This window comes from Megascapheus bottae, chromosome 2, assembly GCF_031878675.1.
Source record: "Megascapheus bottae isolate mThoBot1 chromosome 2, mThoBot2.hap1, whole genome shotgun sequence".
NCBI lineage: Eukaryota > Metazoa > Chordata > Mammalia > Rodentia > Geomyidae > Megascapheus > Megascapheus bottae.
The window spans coordinates 32,675,889-32,699,583 of NC_143510.1; the positions used below are offsets into that span (position 1 = coordinate 32,675,889).

The 23,695-nt window shown below is 40.6% G+C and overlaps 1 long non-coding RNA gene across 6 annotated transcripts in view; it reads left to right on the top strand.

Moving 5' to 3' along the window:
* The window catches only part of LOC150066653 (uncharacterized), a 315,401-nt gene that overhangs the window by 222,145 nt on the left and 69,561 nt on the right, over nt 1-23,695 (top strand). For 5 of the 6 annotated variants that reach the window (XR_016533492.1, XR_016533490.1, XR_016533489.1 and 2 more), the window contains 2 exons: nt 11,650-11,810; nt 12,981-13,148. This is a non-coding gene — a long non-coding RNA (uncharacterized LOC150066653). The remainder of the gene's footprint in view (nt 1-11,649; nt 11,811-12,980; nt 13,149-23,695) is intronic. The other variant, XR_016533495.1, reaches the window with a different exon arrangement.

Genomic DNA, 23,695 nt, shown 5'->3' on the forward strand with positions numbered 1-23,695 from the left:
ATTATAACCTCATATCCCTCAGGGTTCCTCATCTCATGACTCTCCACATTCCTCTTATCCTGTTATCTGTTGGCCATGATTCTTTTCTCTTCCTTCTTTAAGCACATCATTTTCTCTTCCTCTCTAGGGAATGAAATGTTCCTCTTTAACACTTGAGGCACCCCAGGGAAAGAAAGAAGGGAGTCCATTCTCTTATCTACACTTCCATCAGGCAAATGTCATGGAGGTCATGGATATCAGTTTATCACCTTCTCCCTAATACCTAGCACAGTGCGCAGTGACAGCTGACAACTGTGTGTATATACGGTACCTTAGGGAAAGTGGAAGCAGAGTTGCTATCAGCTTCTATGTCAAAGGGGCCGTGTAAGTCACTGAGTGGAGCTCTGTTTTTCCAACACTGCCTTCTGGCCTTTAGTCATCCAGGGAAGTCTTCTTTTAAAGCAGTAGTAACTCCATATCTTTGAGACACTAATTCCAGGCCTGCAAAATACATGAAAGAATATGTCAGGTGATTTCTTTTGTATTTAAAACACTTGAAATTATCACTTAAAAAATACCTTGGATTGAATTTTAGGTCTATTAAATAAAGACATCAAGACTAATTTAAATTTTAAGCCCATAATTCATATGCTGCTCATTTGCATGGAAATAAAAATAAAAAAAGTATGAAAATATACACAAATAGTAGCATGCATTTATTTCCTACAGGCTTAGAAGCCACTGCTAAAACTGAAATTTAGGATTTTTATTTCTCTAGCCTAGTGGTTTACTTGCATCATGAAAGTGATAACTGGCATTAAGCATTCCAAATGTCAAGGGTGTGCCTGACAGTCTCCTTCTCTGATTCCACTGGGACTTGAACCCATGCCTATGTGGTGCTAATTTTACCCTACAAGCCATTTCTTACCTATCACCATTCTATGGCTCTGCACTGAACACAGAACACTGAGAACAATATGTCCTTAAATGCTAAACTGTTTGAAAACTGTTGGTTATTTGTACATGAAACGGCTATAGACTCTCTGGACTCTAAACATAATCACTGCAGGTTCCTCTGAGTCCTTGTGGAATAATGGAATGAGGAAACTTCCCAGTCTTCAGGCCATTGGTGTTAGAAACAAGTTGACAATCAGAACTAGTTGGAAGTTCTCACAGGACACAGGTTCTTGGTAGCCCTCCCAAACCCATGGATTCAGAATCTCCAGGGCCAGGGCCTGGGCATTTACTGTAAGATCTATAGGGCTTCTGATGACTAGCCAGATGGGAGTTGCTAGTTCTTCTCCAAGACCATGGTCCCAAACAGAACCCGACCCCACAAAGTCCCTGAGCTTGCCATCTTGCCTTTTGTGACCTCTGAGAAGGATGCTTTATGGCAGCTGCTGATGGAGAATAAGCAATTTGGCTGAAAGAGTAGCAAGAGGATTTCCATGACTAAGGAGAGTTTATCTTTTACCTAGCCTGTCACATATCTAATCCTGCCATCCATTTCACTGGATTTAACCAAGACACATACTCTCCTCTGGATGTCTCTATAAATTCCCTATCTAAACAGTAAATACAACAAGGACAATGATGATGAGAACTGTAACAGTGATAGGTATCAACTGTGTATTTTATACTATCTTTCATCCCAGCAAATGTACACAATACAGTTTATTCCCTCCCTTATGCAAATGAGGAAACTGTGTCTCAGGGAGGCTAATTAACTTCCAAAATACATTTATGAAACAACAGGGAAACATTTCAACTCCAAACCCCTGGTTCCTTCTACTCCCCAATGCCTGAGTCATTTTGCACAAATACCTTCTCAATCTCTTTAGTTCTCCATCTTTTCAAAGAAGGGGAAAATAACCACTAACTCATAAGATACTTGCTGAAATTAAATGAAATCATTTGTGTGAAACAATCCAGTAATACTAGATATGAGCACAGTATACTCATTTTGTACCAGGGCTTCCCAAATGCATGGTAGAAAATGTGTGATCCCTCAAAATCAAAAGGTTGGAAATACTTTCCAAAAGTGCTTGCAAGCTATGCCTACCCCCCTGAGACTCTCAACGCTCATTACCATTTTAAAGACTGGAAGAAGTCACATAGTCATAGGATTACATTTTCTTGGGAGCTAGAAGTATTCTTATTTTCACAATCATTTAATTTTTACTTAATATTTTCATCCTACCCAGAAGAAAAGGGGCCTTTTCCGCCCGACTTGGAATGGAATTGCTTAGATAATCTTGCCCTCAGCTCTTGCTTGGAAAAGGCTCTGCTACAAGAACATACCATTAAGCTCTTGCTTTGATACTGGCTGTTAATCCCATGGCCCAGCTTGACATTGTCTCTTAGCAACGTCCTGTCCTTTTCCCCTTTTCATTCTTGTGCCTCTAACAACACTTCCTCTCCTCTGGTTTCTCTTCAGCCTCTGGCTTTCAAGGCCCCTTAAGCCTCGCGTACACAGAGAAGCAGGAGCTGAAGGCTCGTGCGTATTTATGTTAATAGCACTGAAGGGAGGAACAGACTGTTCTGGGGACTGCTTTCCAACTGTCACATAAATCAGTCAAGGGGAATAAAAAAGTTACTATTTTCACTGTCGAAGAGAGCAGCAGGTCTTGGCAATGCAGGGTCTCCCCTCACCCCACCCTCTCAGCTGAGCCTTCTGGGATATCTCCCACACACATTTCTCCACTTTTATGTAAAGTCCAGACAGAAAGGAATGATGGTTTCATAGTTGTGCATGATTTCCACGTCAGAAGGGACTACTGAGATCATCTAATGTTCAATCAGATGGAAAGTTCTAGTAAAGGCTAATACCTTGATGCTTTCCCCTAAGATTCTAAGGCTATTGTTTGGTAGTGGGGTGCAAAAGACCTGCTGAAAGCATTCTGGGTGACTCTACAACAGGCAGACCTGGGAGCCTTAGCGTATCGCAGCCTCAGAGAGAGACTGACTGGGGAACTGAGGCTAAGCTTGGGTGGCACAGGGACTGTGCCAGTGGCACAGTGACTGGCAGAGCCTTGACTCCCAGGGCTGTTTTCCATTTGCCCTGTCAAGCTACTACTAAGTCCTAGAATAGAGTAGCAGAAAGACCTATGCTGTGGATGTATAAGAACTGTGCATCTAATCACTGGCAATCTCTTACAAATGCTCATTTACTTTTCTTCTGCCAGACCTGCTCAGCAAGACTCTAGATCTACCTCAGCATACAGATTTTGTAGATTATAGGGAAAAAAAAACAGTGGCAGTTTTTATATATACCCTCATCTAAAAACACTAGTCTCACAGAAAGGAAACCAAATTGGTACAGAAGCTGGGACCCACCAAATACTCTGTGTTGTAGTTCAGATAGGTTTTACTTCCCTCCAGTTGATGGGCGAGAAGCTTGGCCCCGAATTGAGAACTGGTGGAACAGATCATTTTAAGTTCTTTGGCTGATTCAGCTAACAAGTGTTAGCACCTTCTGTTTACCATGTAATATGTAATGGACCGAAATTCAGGTTAGAAAGAGACAGAACATACTGAGTACTTAGCACTTAGTAAAACAAAGTGGCACAAAAGGCAACACTGGAGGATGGATAGCTGGTACACGTGTGACTTACAATGTGGCCTTATAGTTTAAATAAGGTAGTGTGGGCAGATAAAGTCAGGTTTGATAAAAGAAAGGAAACATCTTAAGAGTTCTACATTATTCCTTCTCACACTCTCTCCCCTCAGATAAATGGATGGATGTGTGATGAATCTATTAGTGATAAAGTATCTACTATTGTGTGAAGCAATTTTATCCATAATTCCTCAATAATGCCATAGGTGTTTGTTTCTCAAATGAAGATGTTGAAAGTCTGCAAGGGCATTAGAGATAAGACCAGTCAGTTCAACATCAGCCCCATCCTAAGTGGGATTACATGTAAATTCAGCTGCCTCAACTCCTTACCTGCTTCTGTTTTGAAGACCACATATATGGGGTAGCCTTTCTCTCTAGGACTGATGAGAAATACATGAGTCTGAGATTTGAAGTGGGGAAGCACCTGGCTGAGCCATCTCTGACTTGAGAAAGTCAGACTATTGGAATCGGAGTTCTCATACAGAAGCAGAATGGCTATCTTTCGTGATTCTATCTTCATTTTTAACATGGCTGTGTACTTCTTCAGTTGTCAGAACAGACTATTCTGGGAGAAGCAGTCCCCGAGAGCAATGCATGGCAGAGTATCATGGTGGAAGGGCATGATGGAGCTGAGCCATTAACTTCATATCAGGGATAAAATACAGGGCCTAATAGCTTCCTCTAATGAGGCCTCAACTTTCATAAGTCTATCAAATTACATATCCATCAATGGATGAATCTACCAATGAGGGCAGCATTCGTATGGTCCAATCAGCGATCAGTCACACCATCAACTGGAGCCAAGTTTTCCTCACGTGAACCTTTTAATAGTGGATGGGTGGGCAATGCAGTCAAGAAAATGCTGGAAGCTCAGTGTTAAGTCCCTGAAGGGACTATTCATAAATTTGATGGAATAGGGTCTTGAATGGGAAAGTGTGGATCTCATCAATGGCCTCCCCTGTCTGTCTTCACCACCTTATTCTGCAATTCCTCCTAAATGTCAGAAACCACATGATCAAAGAGAGCTTGCATTCTGTGCCCCTCCAGCACAGAATGTGAGGAAAGTACTAAGTTCATGTCAGCAGCATCATTCACACATCAGCAAGCTTGAGATTCCGAGAAGAAAAACATCAGCATCCTGTCTCTGCAAAGTCCTGAATTTCTTTCACAGCCTCAGTTTACCATTTAGTCCAATAAATCCTTAAAGACATGGACTGTTTCTTTGTATTCACTGTTTACCTAGTCCACCTTTGTATTGCATTTGTATAGATATTGAATGTATATGAGACTATTTATGCATGACAATGACAACTAGTCTTCTAAAGCATTTTTTTTTGGTTTTGGTTTGTTTTGGAAAAACAATATGCATGGGCATTTCCTTGCTTAGACTCATTCAAGAATCTAAACAACCCAATTTGTAGCATGCAGTCACTTCAATTCTTGATTCTTTAAATGTGGGAACAGTAGCAACAGAAGTCCAGGGATGTGTCCAAGGTCAGGGCTGGTGAGTGAAGAGCATGTGACTCATGCCCAGGTGTCCTGAGTCAAGCTGTCTCTGTTTCCTTCCAAACAAGGAAGGCTGTTGGCAGCAGTGTCACACAAAGGTTCAATAGGAATATGTTCCACTGCATGTTCCCATGTTTCTCTATTCCTTCATCCCTCTCTCTTGTTCTCTCCTGAGATTTAAATTTGCTCCAGGGTGAATGACCTTGTTATAAGGTGGTCTCAAATACATGTGACCCTGTAGTGAGGACTCCTAAGGGAGCCATTGTAATTAGACCTTAGGAAATGATGCTGATGACATGTCCTGGTGCCTCCCTGTGGGCACAGTCATTGTGAGGAGCTGTACAGAGAGGGGTGGGGTGGGGAATGATCCAATCTATTCATCCATATTCTACTTATTCTTCATGCAATCATCTCCCAATCCCCAAGTTTGTGAGGCCTTATCCACGATCCAGAAGGCAATGATTACCCAGGCCAACATAGTTCCTGCCCATAGAGCTCCATCTGATGGAGGCAGACATTGGACAGGAATGGATGTAAAAGACATGTTGAGAGGTGGTCCTGAAGGACTAGGCCCTTGACTCTATAACCATATATTGGAAACTATTTCAATGTCTACCAACAACTGAAAAGAGAAATGACAACATTGAAGCCATTTTTATATTTTGATGTTTCTACAAGAGAATGTCACACAGTAGTAAAAACCAGTGCATTGAAACTACAGGGAAATAGGAATAAATCTCACCAACAGTGCTGAGGTAAGTTTGGTACAAAAATTGCATCATAAAATTCCATCTTATAGAACTCAAAAACAGGCAAAAATTAGTGGGGAATGCTAAAGGCAGGACAGTGATCACTCTCCCTTTTGTTGATGTTTTTTTGTTGTTGCTGTTTTGGGGAGTTGCTGGGAATCCAATCCAGGGCCTCACGTATTTTAGGCAAGTATTCAGCCTCTAAGTGACATATCCAGTGATTCTTCCTAGGGGAAAAGAAATTGCTAGAACACATTCTGGAGGATTCTGGAGGCTGGAGTTGTTTTGCTTCTTGAACTGAGTGTTTGGCATCTAAAAATGTGTTGAGCTTGACAGTTACGACTTGTGACTTTTTGTTGATATAGTCTATTTCCATACAAAGTTTCCAAAACAAAATAAAACCATACAATATTGATATCCAATTGGTTATTTTTTTCAAATCTCCTCTTCCGCAGTTTTAACACTTAATACTCTCTCCAAGTTTCAGTTTCACCATACATAAAATGAGAGAGGGTGGTATTTCCTTCCATGAAATCCCCTTGTCTTCCCAGTTCTGAGAAATCTGTACCAATTCATTTCTACAGCAGAGGGAGGTTGAGGAAGACAGAGATTAAGCATTGGGTCATTTGCTGCTAGAATTTGCAGAAGGCTTCCTATGTTGCATGTGTCCCATGTTCAAAGCATTTGTTATAAATTAAACATACAATCAGTGAACAAGAGGAGGGAATTCTATCTTCAGAGAACATGGACAGAGCTAATTCTTCCCCAGAGTCCTTGTGGAATAAGTGAGAATAGGCCAAATACTACTTCTGCCAGACATCCTCCTGTCACGCCAATCCAAACACCCTGTGATAGGCGAGTCAGCAATTCAGGAGGCTGGGTCATTCCTGCTAGGAAGAAGGCCAGTACGATGCTCATAAGTGAGTAGGTACTTCCTCTCAGAGAGGACTGATTTATCTTTTTCCACTACTGGAAGTCCTTGAATGGCCAGAACAGGAAGTTTGACATCCTTAGAGACCCTTGGCACGAGAGGAGGAAAAGTACAGTCCAGTGTGCCAGCTTCTATGTAAGAACCAGGAATATGATTTCTTTAGTGTAGTCCATGACAAGTTTGTTCTCACCCAAAAGGACTTTTCCTAGTTATATTCATGCTTTGCCGGTAACCTCATGACAGCGACACCAAGGAATACTCTAAGGCCCTGAAATGGATATATTGTGTTAACTTTGTTTAAGCCCAAAGCGATGGCTCTTGGGAGTAGGAGACAGCCTGTGGTGAGGAAGTGGGTGGTACTGGTGCCATCCTGACTTCTTAGGAAAAATGAGTCTCCTGGGTTGAGTCTTACAGAAAGCTCAAATTAGCAACTGAAAATAGGCAAGCACACAATCAGGTCCTAGGGTTCTAGGGTTCTAGGGCCTCTACATCAGCTCTTCTCAAGCCATCTAAGATGAAGTGTCAGTTCTATGTGTGGCTGCATTCTGCCTCAATATTCATTTCTCACCTACAGGAGAACCATTTTAAACATTCCATTGAAGAGAATGACTGGACATGGAATAAGCAGACAAGCAAAATGCAAGCCCCCATTCTGGCAATTTGTTTCAAATGATATAATTATGTCAAGTGGCATCAAAGTTCTGAAAATTTCCTCTTGGTCTGGGTGTTGATTCAATAAGTTGTGAAGGATCTGCAGCAACAAGCAATGTCTATGTGGTCCCCAAGCGACAGGTGGGAATCTGTAGATTTTCATGAAGAATGTTCTCACTTTCCTACAAACAGACTTCCTAGGGAACTAAGAGACTTAATATCCAATAGGGGACAGGCAGGAGGGAGGTACAATTATAAGGATGGAGGCCCAAGATTAGAAGAAAGAATAAGATAGGGAAAAAAAGAATCTCAGCTATGATGGAGAGTCTAATAAGAAAGCAATTTGGGACAATAATGATACAATCTTTCCATAAGAGTGGAAGCCAAAAACAAACAGAAAATACCCATATCACTAGTGGCTCTCACTTGAAATCTTAGCTTCTCAGAAGGCAGAGATCTGAGGATCATCATTTGAATCAACCAGGGTAGACAAATGTGTGAGATTCATATCTCCAAATAACCACTAATAAGCCAAAGTGGAGGTATGGATCAAGTGGTAAAGTGCTAGCCTTGAATAAAAAAGCCAATCAAGCGCGCGAGATCCCCAAGTTCAAGTCCCAATACTAGGACATTCACAGATAGAAAAATTACCAGATCAATTGTATTACAAGATAGAATACTTTGCTCTTTATGTAATACGTCCACATGTTCACCGATGCACAAACACTGAAGCAAGTTTCAACGTTCTGGTTCAATTGAAGGACAGTGGGCAGGTAAAGTATCATTCCTTCCCACCACTTCCTCTCCCCCCTCTGCAGATGGAAAATGGATTTTCACAAAGTCAGCTTCACCATTTTCACCAAATACCAAATAGAATAGCTCATCTCTATATAAAAAAATCATGAACTTTCTTGAAAGTAAATTTAAGAATGAAATTTGATCATTACAAATTGAACTAGACAATTACAACAAACCATTAGGAGAATAAGGTGTAAAACAATTTATTTACAGTTGTAGGAATCATTTCTCACTAAAGGAAATGAACTGTTCTTTTATTGCTTGGGTACTTTGGAAAAGAGACCGAACTCTAAGTAGGTAAGACAAAAGACTGAAATTCTACCAGCATTGCTGTTTCCAGTCCAAGACAGCTGGAGTGCGATATCACCCACTGTCACCACAGCCATGCATGGAGAGAATTAGCAGTTGAAAAGCAAGAACACTTGACACAGGGTGTATACATGTGCTTTCTCTGCTCTTCCCAATCCCCTTTTAGAGAGACACACCTAGAGGTGAAGTTACATATGTGGGTGTTTATGTGAATTCAAGACAGAAGGGAGGGCTCGAGTCATGAAAATCAGAAGAGGAATAGAAGCATTTCAAAATGCAGGTCATGTTGCTGCTCGAATTCAGGGTTTCTAAGGAAACAGCTAGAAGGATGATTCCATTCTAAGGAATAAAGAGTTTGCTATCAGCCAGAGGACTTGTGGAAAAAATACCAATTTGTGTCATCCTAACATCTTGCTTAAGACGATGTGAGCATAGGAAATAGGAAGCGAGGCAGACTCAGGCCTGAGGGTTTAAATTTTATTTCTGAGAGCAGATCACCTCAGATGCTCACTAATTAGAAAATGTACTGACACCACCAGAGACTTGTGGGCAGTGAGAGACAGGGTCAAACTGCATGACACCTGAGATGAACTCAGAAAAATGGAATCCCTAAAAAAAAAAACATGTTTAGAAATGATTCTGCTGGGGTTGGAGACACACAGCATTTGCTGGAAGGAAGAAAGAGAGGGAATAAGACAGATGTGAAATGCTCTCATCTAGAAGACCTGGTGGAATTGAATAAATGAATGATATTCTAATTGACCTACTTCAAACCCAACGGCCTTCAAAGGCCACCATCCTCCTATTTGGGTGTTCAGACAATCACCAATGTGCCTCACGTTAAAACACTCTGTTCTGAGCTCATAATTTTCCTAGAGGCAGCTTCCTGCAAACGTAAGGAATGAATGTAAGATGATACTCCTTTGGGGGTTGTAGAGACAATCTAAAAACAAGTCATTTCAGAGTAACAAACTTCACAGCTGGAGACAATTTCCACTGCATAATGTGCTTAGCCCTGGAACTTTCTTCTCCTTTTTTTTTCTTTTGCTACCCAATTGTGTCATTATTTTACTCACCTCATTGGGGAGATCATTGTTTACAAAGTGAATATAAAATGGTCTGACTATCTTTTTTGAGATAATAGCTTCCCTTCCTCTCTTCCTCAGCACAGCAGGGGTAGGCCCCAAATGGGTGATGAATTTCCCAGTGTGACAGTCCCAGAGGGAGGAAGGAGAGTAAAACTAACTAGCTGATTAGCAATAGGGAACAAATTGGCCACTTGAGGCTTGAGTGGCTAGAATGACAAATAAGTAAATGAAAGTCCTCATCAGGGGACCAGATTTTCTGATTAATCCAAGTGCAGAGGACCCACCAACTGACCAGCTTCCATGCCTCTCTCTCTTGCTGGGTGATGATTTACATCTGATTGGCCATCGTTCTGCATTGAGGGAAGTCATTTCTAAAAGGGTGTTTGGAAGACTTTGAAGTACTTAATTACAACCAGGAGGCACTTAGGGGCTGTGCAGTGAAATGGAAGATGCTCTGGGTTGGGCTTATGGAATGTTTCCTGTATAAAAGAAGCCCAGGATTGGTTGGATTGGTCTGGGTTTTCATTCTATCATCCCATACGGCAACCTTCCAACATTTTCTGGACACTGGAAGAAAATAAAATCCAGAGGAGTATTCTTGGCCAAAGAGTCCACATGCAAGTAAGACTCCAGAATTTCAACATGTGGGTCAATTTGGACTTCTGGCATCGTCAATTACTAAAAATAGACATCACTTGGAAGTCTTCTGCAGGGAGGTCATTGTTTCACTAGTCTTCATTGCACAAATCCATCAAGATGTAATGGTACCAGGCCACAGATCAGAGAAGAGATAAAAACAGACCCATCCCTGGAGAGACCCCACATAGATATAGCTGTAAAAGGTTCTAAGAATTACAGAGGAAAAAAAGGAGGTGGAGATTTTAAGGTAGATAATCAGGATAGCTCAGAGAGAAGGGGAACAATGTGAAGCAGAAAGCTATAGTCATTTTTGAGGAGGACTCACAGGTATAAACAATAGCACTGCCTTATGAACAATGATTTTATAGAGTGATTGTCTTGAACAAAGTGGGTTTGAGGAACAAAATTCTGAGAAAGAAAACAGGGAATCAGCTTTGAACCTAAAAGTACCAGAGCAGCATGGAGAGTTCTGAGTAGAATTAGAACCGTGTAAGAAGTCAGTTATATTCATCTGACAAAAAGCAGAAGTGAAACAATATTATATGGGACTTTGCCCACAAGTGAAATCAATAGGTAATATTTCCACTTTGGATTTCTTTGGTCTAAGGCAAGTTCAGTAGAAGATAAAAATGAATACTATAATACAGAGCCTGACATAAACTCAATACCTTCTACTGTGTACGTGAATGAAATGGATCTATGCAGAATCAGAGTGCAATAGTTGCCTAGAGTCAATACAGCTGACCTTACCCCTTAGAAGAGGCAGCAGCAATAAATAATTTAAAGAGAATCAGGTTAGGAGAGATTTGAACATGAGCATCTAATTTCACTTTTTTTTCTTGGCAGTATTGCGTTTTGAACTCAGGGTCCCCCACTTCATGCCTTGGCTCTTTTTATGCTTAAGTTATCTTTCACACAGTACTTTTTGCTTAAGGTCAAACTTGAACCTTGATCTTCCTAACTCTTACCTCTCAGGCTGATGGGATTATAGACACCCATTACCATACCTGGCTTGCTTTGTGAGCTAGAAACTTGCTAGCATTTTTTTTTTTTGAGAGGGGCATGCTTGGGCTAGCCTCAAGCTGCAGTTCCTCAATTTGTACCTCCCATGTAGCTGAGATTACAGATGGGTGCCAAGATGCCAAACCTCTATGCTAAGTTTCACAATAGGTTTGAATTACAAAAGATTTGTAGGAGTGTTTTGGGGAAAGGGATGAAATGATCTAGCTCAGTATCCCAAGAGTTCATAATCCAACATAAGATTAAGCAAGCACCCCTTTGTAAGAGGAGTCTATGATCTGAGATTCTTCGAGGATTTTCTTCCTGGGAGGGACAAGTTGGACCATCAGACACTATCATTCCACTACTTTTCTCCCCTTGTAGGAGACCTGTGGCTACTCCAATTGACGGAAGTAAGGAAATGAAGTTATTCCTGCCAACTCAGCCTTGTATTGCAGCCTTGTATTGAGAAACATCAATGATCCAATCAGCTGTAGAAATGGATGGGTCACTGAAGGACACTTCCTCCTATGGGAATAGGGCAGGTAAAGGTGTGACTTCTGATGCAGTCCTTTCTGTAGGCCTCCTCCATCTCCGATTCTTTGTTTAGGTGGGAATGTTCACAATGATCTCTGTTGTAAGTGTAATGGAAAGAATAGCTAATGACGGGGGAAAGATCATGGAAAACTGACTCACTTTGGCTATTATGGCTATTCTTCAGAACAATATGCCGTATTTTTGTTGAAGGGACACATTCAATTGTGGTTCTGAGTTGGGGACTTTAAAAAATGGTAGGATGATGGCCAGCTGATTTGAACAGAGAAGAAAATGCTATTATTTCCCAGGAGTATTGTTAGTGTAAACACACAGTATGAAAAGCTAGTCCTGCCACTTATAACGAGGCAAAACCCTTATTAATGACTTTTGGCTTAATATATTAATGAATCAAGATTTAAGAAATAAAAGACATACAATGTAATAAAGAAAACTCAAGAAAGACTAATTCATAACCCAAACACTTTGTGTTTTTACATTGAATCTCATAAATTCAACTGTTTCCTTTTCTTTATACCCAAAGAAATGTATTATGATTCATCTCATTCAGAAAAAAGAATGGATATTACAACAAGCTAATATTAATAAACTATAAATGTCAACTTATAAGAACCCTACACAGATAAGTGTAGGTAGGCTTGGTGAGAGATTATTTTTTGTCCACAAATGTCAGTACATTTAATTTATCTTTCTTAATAGTACCTGTTATGTTTAATTCAAGATCTGATTAGCACCACAATAAAAGAAAGAAACTACCTAAAATAGTGATTTTTAAATAACAACACTGGAATTTATTATGATTATACATTTGTTCTTTTCTTCTAATTTCTTCCCTTTCAAACTTTTTTTTTTTGGTGGTACTGGGGTTTGATATTACAATCTCCTGTGTACAGGGCTGGTTCTGTACCACTTGAGTCACTGTACTCTCAGCTAGTCCCCCCTCCTACTTTCTTCTATATTGTCATAATTCTTACTTTCCAAATCAGGCAATACCAAACTGAGAGGCGATAAGTTCTTCTAAGGAAGTGCATTAAGAACTCTAATTTACTTTATTTATAAAGTCCTGTTGAGAGTAATAAAAAAAATAATGAGTCAAGATCACTCCCTTTAGTATCTAACAATTCTAGACTTGTCTGTATCTTACTGTTTTATCTCTTCAGCATGAAAGCCAAACAATTCTGGATCTCAAATTTTCTTTGTACCACTGGCAACAAAGAAAAGTCTCAGGGCTGGCAACAGCTCAAATGGCACAGCACCTGCTCACTAAGCAGAAGGTTCTAAGTTCAAACCCCAGTATCACCAAACAAATCACTCCAGTCTGCTTTCCAGTGAGCATGAGAATCTTCTGAACACAGAATTGGAAACATAAATGAAATGTAAATGAAATCCATGGGTTTACCCAAGCATTGATAGATGTGGTGTAGTTTATAAATAACAAGATGTTCCGCTCAGACTTTCATGGTTATCTGGCAATAGTAAATGACAAAAAAAAAAAGTTTACTCTGAAAACTGGGCCAGTATTCAGTGGCCCTGCTCTTGTAAGTGGTTATCTGGCAATAGTAAATGACAAAAAAAAAAAAAGCTTACCCTGAAAACTGGGCCAGTATTCAGTGGCCCTGCTCTTGTAAGCTGGGATTCTCTGGTTTCCCAAGCAACCTAATCTTTTCCCATGCCATTGCTTATGTTCTGAGGGGAACTAGCTCAATTTGTATATACTATAATCATGACTTAGTGTTCTGAAACAATTACTATAACATCACGCTTTTCTCATTTTCAAAAAGCAAACTAACATGATTCTACTGTGGTAGAATCTGGAACAGCACAGAGGTCAGATTCTTAACATAGCAAACATCACAGACAAAGTGGACTCAGTTACAAAGGACACAAACTATGAACCACGCTTATCTCTATCTAACTCATGGACTTCCTGAGTAGAGAATCTGGCCGCCAATGGCTTTCCCAAATAAGAACACACAAGTTCACTTAAGACAGGTCTAAATGCAAAATGAATTGTTGGGTCATAAGACTAATTGATACTGCCATAATAACATTAGTGTCATGTACTTATTTGATGGTAGATGTTACTGCATGTGGTATAATTGTTAGATTAGCTGCTAGTAGCATCAGGAATTCAGCAGTCCTTCTTTGGCATGTAAAATACAACATGGTATTTTCTCTGCATTCTCCAAAGTTGTTTCTGTCAAGGAAACAACAATGGTCTTCCCATCCCTGATGTCTCCTCATTCACACATAGCTCTAGCCAAACCATTTCACTTCCTTCTGTCTACTTTGAGCCCAGAACTAACTACTATAGCTCAGGTCCTGGCATGCACAGCAGGGAAACAGAAAGATCAATCAAATAAGTGAGGAACTTAGACTTATAAACTAACTGTAGGAAGCCATTGGTCAGGGTGGGGTGGTAGGTGGGCTTATGATCTGTGTCTGCACCTCTAGATGGTCCACCTGGCAGAAATTACTGTGAAAATGGCATTGATTCCACTTGCATGGGGGTCAGGAGAAGTCATGCATGGGGTCAGAGTCATGATTGCTTTACTGAATGAGCTCACAATGAACAGGAGAAGTCTTACAGATACTGAGAAAGAAGAAAAAAAGTGATATTGATGTTGAACTTTTTTCATAGAAAAAGAACTAATGTCATAGTAGATAAAAATCAGGCTGACACCCAAGTAGTAAAGACGATGAAGAACAGACATGATATGCGCTAATTTTCTAAATCATGGGCAAAATTCACATTGTCAACAGTGTCTGTCACTGGGCAGTGAGCAAGAATTGCTTTCCTCCCACTATTTGCATACTTGAAATCTCACTGACATTGTATGTAGGCTCCAACAAAAAGATGCTGTTCGTTTGGATTTTGCTTTTGCTGTGGAATCCATTATTAAGCATTGTGCCTCTGTGTGTCAAAGAGCAGAAAGGCCCCACTTCCTTTTTTTCAAATGGAACTGGACAGAAGTCAACTACTGTCTCCATTTGATCATTAGATGTGTGCTAGTTGTAAATGTCATGGACAACCAGTGATTTTTTTTTTCTAACACAAAGGACTTTCTATCTTTGGATTTGTCTTACAGCATCAAGCCTATGAAAGTAAGATTTTTCACTCCGTGATCCAAATGTCACTCTATAAATAGGAAACATTTAAACATGTACAAACACCCGCTGATGACTAAGGGCTTCATCTTTTACCCAATAGCTGTTATATGGGCAGAGATAAGGCAACCAGGTCTTTTGAGATTCTTACATTTTCTCAAATTGAAGCAGGGCATTGATGGCTCATGCCTGTAATCCTAGCTACTCAGGAAGCTGAGATCTGAGGATCACAGTTCAAAGCCAGCCTGGGGAAAGTCCATGAGGCTTTCTGCTGGAGAGCAGGTGATGGTAGGGCTGTCTGGAGGACAGCCCTCCTGCAGGTGGGAATTCCAGACCTTGTGTGCCAAAGAGAATAAAATGAACACCAGCTTTCCCAGTCACATACTGTGATTATGGAAGTAAGATCATCCCAAGAGCTATTCGAACCCAAAGAGTATTGAAATACCATGTGTGCCTCTGTGTGCATGTGTGCACCTCAGGCTTGAACTCAGTACCTGGCCACTGCTGCTGGGGTTTTGTGCCCAAGGCTAGAGCTCCACTACTTAAGCCACAACTCCACGAATGCTTTTTTTTTTTGGTAGTTAATTGGAGATAAGAATCTTGGGACTTTCCTGCCTGGACTTGCTTCAGATCATGATCTTGAGATTTTAACTTCCTGAGTAGCTAGGATTAGGTATCGTGATTGTCTCTATGAAGCTTTTTCAGTTAATATGCTCTACCATTTGAGCCATAGCTTCTTCTGCTTTTTGGTGGTTAATTGGAGATGAGACTCATAGACTTTCTTTCCCACTCTGACTTCAAACTGATGCTCGGATCTCAGCATCCTCAATAGCTAGGATTGCACATGTGAGCCACTGCTGCGCAGTAACACTCATCATTTTAACAAGTCAAAACATTTTTATCATTTGCCCTTAGAACATTCTGTATTATAATGGTGACATTCAGAATGACCGAGGAATTACCTCAGAACATGGACTGTTGCTGACTGTGTGGCTCAAATGCTATCTAAATTTACCTCCTGAGTCAGTTCACAGTATTCTACATAGGCAAGTGCACACAAGAAAATCTACCCAGCTTATGACAAATGTTAACTGAAAGTAATCCCCAAATATCCCACAACACAGACTTAGGTAAACTTGGAAATTCTCTTGGGAATCCAAGAACTCGCAGACATGTTAGAGGCTCTGACAGGTCCTGCAAAGGGGAAATCTTGAGTAAGTCCAAAGAATTTCAACTCATTTGGTCTTGGGAACCACAGGCTACATGCATTTGAGCCATTTAAAGATCTCTGTGGAGCCTGTAATCCTGGCTACTCAGGATGCTGAAATCTGACAGTCATGAAAACTACCAAAAAGCTGGAAGCGGTATTATAGCTCAAGTGGTAGAATTTTATCCTTGAGCAAAAGAAGCTTAGGGATAGCATCTAGCTATTGCGTTCAAGACCAGGGCAGGCGCGTGCATGTGCGTGCGCACGCGCACACGCACAAACTCACACACATACTCACACTCACACAGATTCTGTGCTGAGAAAGCAACCTACGAATCTAAACATTTCTAAAAGTGGACTCTGAGTAAACATTTCTAAAAGTGGATTCTGAGTATCATTAATAAAAGTCATGATAAAAGTCTACCCACTTCATAAACTTGTGTTTGGTATAGAAGAATCTAATGTCTTTATCCAACACAATAAAACTCTGTTTGAAGATGAGCAGAATCCACAAACCATGGCTGCCTTTCATTGAGAATAGGGTACATTTCTGTTAAGAAAATGCTGCATCTCACATGTGATATTCTCTGCCAGTTACACATAACACAGATATTTCTGCCATCATTTCACAGAAGGAACAGAATTTCTGAAGTGCTAAATGAGTTTCTAAAATTATTAAGCAAATGATGAGCAAAGCTAGACTAGAATCTAGGGTGATCCTGTCTGAAAGCATCAACTCTTAACTAGAGAGTACCATTGAGGCACAGACGCCCACACTACTTTTATACCCTTCCAAGTCCAGGTTTCAGCTCTACATGAATTGTCCACAGCTATGCTACCCTGAAAGCTGGACATGGCCCCATGTGTAGCAGAGTATTAAGCCGTTGCCATATTGAACAAGAAGCCTATCCTATAAATTTTTTCTGAGCCTCACCAACTGTATAATCATAACCAACACAAAACTTTAAAAGCTGTATGTGTAGTTCCCAACTCTGCCACTAATTGCCTACTCCTTAGCAAGTTTCCTCTCCTCTGTACCTTGCTTCCATGTTCTAGTAACCTAGGCATGGTAGTACATACCTGTAATCCCAACTATTTGAGAGGTTGAAGTAGCAAGATGATAGTTCAAAGCCAACCCAAGAAGAAAACTTGAGACCCTAACGGAAAAATGCACTAGAAAGGTTAAGGATGTGACTAAAGTGGTAGAATGCTTGGCCCTGAGTTCAATCCCCAGTACAAGAAAAATAAAATAAAGTAAAATAGAGGTAAGCTTCTAACTCAGAAAGGTTGCATGAGAATGAAACAAGAGAGTTAAAATCTGAAAAGTGCTTCTTAAACGCCATTACACTTAGCAAATACTCCACAGGCATTATTGTTTTTCCTCCCAGGTGGTATCTGCAAGTTATGTATTAACAATTTTCACTTCTAATATCTGATGCCAGGAAAGCATAAATTTTAAAAAGAAAAAATAATACATAGTCATAATCTCAGAATAGACTAAGTAGCAGGCCTATACAGTTCATAGAGCCTGGGGTCTAGAGTTTAACAGTTTGAAGTACTGTCACAGAGACAGCTAGGCCAGTTAACTTCATAGCCCATTGGTTTTTGTCCTCTCCTCCTTTCCCATCCATTTCCCTCTCCTCCCCTCTTCTTTCTTCCCTTCTTTCCTTTCTTCTCTCTAGATTTATGCTGGGCCAGCCTGCACTGTGATCCTCTTACATCTACTTCTCTATGTCACTGAGGATGACTGGTGTGCCATCTCACTAAGCCATTGTTTGAGAAGAAGTCTTGTGAAACTCTTTGCCCCAGGCTGACCCAGAACCATGATCTATTAATCTCTCCATATCCATTTCCCAAGCAGACACTACAGGCATAATTCACTTTGCCTGGCTAGTGGCTGGGTTATCTTAAGTATAAAATGAAAATGTTAATAGCATTTGACCAAACAAGTATTTGTACAAGTGAATGGATTCTACCTGCTGCCTAACATTTAGCAAATAGCCCATAAATGCCAATTCTTTTAAATTGACCCTGTAGCTTGCTTGGTTGCACTGTAGTGAACATAAGTAAGTGTATATTTTACTGATATTCTCCTGTTTTGCTTTCAGAAGACCTTTATAAACCTTGGAATCCTGAGTTATGCCATTGATGCTGTAGATCCTTAACCCGTCCACCATCTGCATAATCATGAACATATACCATGTCAACGCTTAATAACATAGTTGCTTCATGGAAGGGCAGCAATTCCCATTTGCACACCGCTGTAAAATTTTCTCTCAAAGCATATTTTGTAAATTGTATACCGGCAAGTCATTCTAGGAATACTTGCTGGGGTGAGACGGGAAAATAACTTGAAGCTATCCTGCCTATCCTCTAGCAGCCTGCTGGAGCCTCTACTTGTTACAACTAAGGCATGTATCCTTGTTCTCCAGAAGCTCTAGAAGCAGTCCTTTGTAGCTACCATGGCTATAGGCACCTTTCTACTTTCCTCAATGATCAGAAAGGACTACAGGAGCTGAGTGATAAAACTTAAGGGTAAAGAAAGAGGAAGGAAAATCATCAATTGACATTCAGTCACATGGGGAGAGAGACAATAGCCAGAATCAAAACCTCACTGAAGGGACCAGCAGTTTGGCCTAGTGGTAGAGTGCTTGCCTAGCATACACGAAGACCTGGATTCAATTCCTCAGTACCACATACATAGAAACAAGCTGGAAGTGGTGCTAAGGCTCAAGTGGTAGGGCTCTAGCTTCGAGCAAGTCCAAGGACATTGCTAAGCCCGGGACTGGCAAAAAAAATTTACAATTAAATTAAATGTTTAAAACAAAACAAAACAAAAAACCTCACTAAGTCCATGTGCTCCAGGGAGAAGACAAAGTGTGTCAGGATGAGTATTATCTGAGAAAGAGAGAGAGAGAGAGAGAGAGAGAGAGAGAGAGAGAGAGAGAGAGAGAGAGAGAGAGAGAGAGAGAGAGAGACCTTGTAGATGTATAATAATTGGACACTGTCTTTTATGCCCAATGTCTATTCTGCTCTCTTTTGAAATTAATTACCTCAGAAGTCTTCCAATCCAAGGATTTCATGGACTAGTAAGAGGGAGTGGGCAGAACAAAGAAGGCAGAAGGAGAGGTAGCCTAGCTAGGTCATTATTAGAAAATCTATAGCTAGCCAGCCATGAATCTCTGGATTTCTCAGTTTCAAGCCTGGTAAAGTCTCTTCTTGCCTAATCCAGTTTAACTTAGTTTCTGTCACTTGCAATTTAAAGAGATCTGACTCATGACTAAGGCACAGGGGAAGTCCTACTTGGTTTATAATATGTAACACTTCCCCTTAACACACCAAGTGTCTTTATGGGATCTTTGCCTACGGACTGGTCAATGTTGGTTGTGTCTTCCCAGCTACTTCCCTACAAACTGAAGGCATCAGCTCAGAGAATCAGATTACAGTCCTAGAACAAAAGGGAAGTAAAATGCTTGAACCTATTCTAGAATGATTCTCAAAGTCTGTGGCCTGTGAAGAAAACACACTTCCTAGTAGCAGTGACGACGGCACTGTGGTGTTACACACTGAACAGTGCAGGCACGTATTTAAAACTCACATTCTTTCATGTAGTAATTGTTCTAAAAAACAGCTTGTGTATATTTTGTGTATCTTGGGTGAGGACAAGCACACTGCTCATAAGCCTTTCTACTAATTATCTGCTGTCATAGACTTTGTAGAGCTTCTACAACTTAAGGCCCTGGGTTCAATCCTTAATACTACTAGAAATGTTTTTTTTTAAACTTTAAAATAATTGTGCAGCCACAAGTTATTTAAGAGGAATGCAAAGAAGTAATATTTACTTAGCACAGTGATAGACTTTGGGAATCTAACAGAAGACCAAGGACTCACAGTCTCTCTTCTCCTCAAGCAGCCCAGTCAGAGAAGCATTGACTAAGAAAGGCCTAGAAGCAGGGTCAGGATGGCAGATATTTCTGTTCCACTGGCTTTGACACTAGGAGATGATAGGCACTTGCCAGAACTGCTTATTTTTTTGAGACCTCTGGTTTCCAATCAAGAGAATAAGGTTGAACTATTTATTTTAAGCCCTTTACCAGACCGGGATTTTTGTTGAGTGTCAGGTTCTTCTGCTGGGGTCTTGGATAGATAAACCCATGTTGGGAGTATAGTTCTCAAATGCAGTGAAGTGCAGAAGGCCTTGGAAGCTTGAGGGAAAGAATCAACACCAGACTGATAACCCAAGGGCTTGATTCAGAAGCTTTAAGTTAGACCCAAAGCTACATTCTTAATAATTCTTGTGAAGGATCCTGATACCTGCATCGTGGTTTAGAACTTTGGTATCTAAAGCAATAGCAGCACTTGGGAACTTAGCAGGAAAGCCGATCTGGGGCTAAAATTCAGTCCCAGGGAGGCAGAATCAGCATTCTATCAAGGTATCAGGTGATACTTGCATACACAGGAATGACCTCAATAAAGGCCCAACTAGACCCTTCAAAACTGCTGGGAGACTGTGCAGATCCTCTGGAAGTCAGTATGGGGAGTCCTTGAAAAACTACAAATGGAACTGCTGTATGCTCCTGTCATGTCACTCCTGGTATATGCCCAAGGAATGGAGGTCAGCATATAAGAGAAACAGGTAGAGAACACACAGAGCTATCTATACACGTGGTTATTTGCAATAGCCAAGTTAGAAAGTCAACCTAAGTACCATCAACAAATAAACGAAGAAAGAAAATGTGGCATGCATGTATTAAATGACATGGAATTCAGCCACAAAAAAGAATGATTTGTGGGAAGATGCACAGAACTGGAGATCATCCCGTTAAGTGAAATAAGCCTGACTGAGCCGTATGTTCTCTCTCTAGTGTGGAAGCTAGATTTAAAAAGAAAGAAGAAGAATAATTAGTGAGGAAGGAGAATCCAAGGCCCAGGGGTTTGAGGGGAGGAAGATTGGGAAGATTGGGGCTGAATATGACCCAAGAACATAGTATACAGGTATGAGAATGTCAAAATAAAACCACATGATAAAAAACACAATCTATACTACACGCACACACCCCCACTCCCACATATATGTATAAAGTAAATGCCCAAGCAAGTAATCTATAGGTCATTGGTTTAATTGTTACTAAAGTGTAATTGCCACTCCTTAGAGTTATATCTGGCAGAGCCTTAGGCTGGCATCCTCCAGAGCCACCGGGGGAGAGAGCTGAGGCAGCTTAGACTGAGACAGACCTTCAGGCTACACACGTCACATCAAACAGCCGTGCTGCTTTGATCACGTTTAGAAACTGGGATTATAGTTTGCTTTCCTTTGAAAAGAAGATTTTGCTCCTTTAAGATGATGTATATTTTTCTCCATCATCTTGGGCTCTTCCTCAGGGTCCCTCAGCGTCACTGGTGTCTTTTTCAAATGACCCACCAGATGGATTTAGGCATGAACCTGGTTCCATTTTCCTAATCGCTTCCCTTGGGGCAGAGAGATGATCTTCAAGATGTGAAAAACAGTCTCCTGTTCCCAGGGGGACTGTGAAGTTACTTTTCTATCCTATTTTAATATACAATGACAAAGAAAGACGCTAATGTGGAAAATTCTGAATTCAACTCATATACTATCTCTGGTTCTCCCTCCAACAAAAGCTCTGTGTATTCTTGTGTTTTCTTCTAAACCAAAACATTCCCACCAGATGGATGCTCTGAAATCTGCACAGCTGGGAAAGGTGGAAGAGAAATATGTGCTTGCTTCTCTTTTCTGTATGATAACTTCTTTAGCACATAAATTCACAAACAAACTCTACATGCATGGAGCAATGATAATTGCTAAAGGTGTGCCCAAACTACTTGCTCTAGAGGTTGCTGGACTGCCATTGTTTACCTTAAACATGAAATTCCCATATACTGTGGAAACATTTTGGTGTATAATAACTGGTATGTAAAGCATAGGAGACAAGCTAGTGTAGTTAAGAGCCTTCCCTCCCACTCTCCTACCTTTCTTCCCTCCCATGTGTTAAAGGAAGAAGGATCAAAGGACTATGCCAGGCCTGCTAGGTACTTGAAGGGCTCCCATTCACAGAAATAGCTTTCAAATTTTAGCTCTACTATAATCCAGCTGAAGGAACTGTAAGTGAATATGTGACCTCTATTTGCTTATCTATACAATAAGCATAATGGTAGCTTTTGCTTTACAGGGATTTAATAAAACTCAAGTAAGATGATATCTGATCTTGTTTCCTATTGAGTATAAATTTCCCAATATTTAGTATCTCAAAATAACAATTTACCGTTGGTTCTTTATCTTCCTTTCTCTCCATTCCTCCCTCCCTTTTTTCTCTTTCCCTTTTTCCCTTCCTTCCTTCCTTCCTTCCTTCCTTCCTTCCTTCCTTCCTTCCTTCCTCCCTCCCTCCCTCCCTCTCTCCCTCCCTCCCTCCCTCATTTCTTTCTTCTTTTATTTGGGTGTATCAGTACTAGGGCTTGAACTCAGGGCTTTATACTCATGGATCATACGGTATCCCTGGAGCCACACCTCTAACTTTTTGCTGGTTAATTGGATATAAGACTCTCAGATTTTTCTGCTTGGACTGAGTTTGAATGGTGATTTTCAGATTTCAGCCTGCTGAGTAGTTAGCATTATAGGTGTGAGCCACTGGTGCCTAGCTTTTCTCTCCCCCCCCCCTCTCTCTCTCTCTCTCTGTATATATATACATACACACATATATATGTATATGTATATACATATATATGTAATGTATATATAATGTATGTATATATATATATATGAACTGTACAAAGTAAAGAGTAGTACTGCAATATTTCCTTACAATGTACCTGGATCAAATCCACCTCCTCTATCAATTTGACCACATTTCCCCTCCCTCTCCAATGTCAACAATTATGCCATTATTCTATTTTTATACATATCATTAGTTTTTATGGCTCTGGGGATTGGCAGGCGTCCTAGGTGATTCTTCCTCAGAGTCTTTTACAGGGATGAACTTGGAAGACAGTGGACGCTAGAACATAGGCTTACTTTTTTTAAATTTTTTTGCCAGTCCTGGGTTTGGACTCAGGGCCTGAGCATTGTCGTTGGCTAGTGCTCTACCACTTGAACCATAGCACCACTCCTGGCTTTTTTCTATGTATGTAGTACCAAAGAATCAAGCCGGGATCTTTGTGCATGCTAGGTAAGCACTCTAGCACTAGGCAAAACTCCTGACCCCTAGGCTTACTTTTTCATCCACATGCTTGGTACATGGTTGAGAATTGCAGGGTAGTGATAAGGCAAGACTATTTAGGCCATTTGGCTAGCTTGGATTTTCTTAGAGCATGGAGTCTTTGGATTTATGGATTTCTTCTAAGGCAATATGTTTTTCCCTTGAATGAGGGTTGCAAGAGACAGAAGTTGAAGCTGTTAGTCTATTAAGGCCTAGACCTGGAAATAGTCACTGCATCATTTCCTGCTCAATTACAATGCTCACCCTAATTCAACACGAATCAGAGATTCCTCTCAATGGCAGGAACAAGAACAATTTGTGGCTATATTTTGCCTTGCCAGCACATATA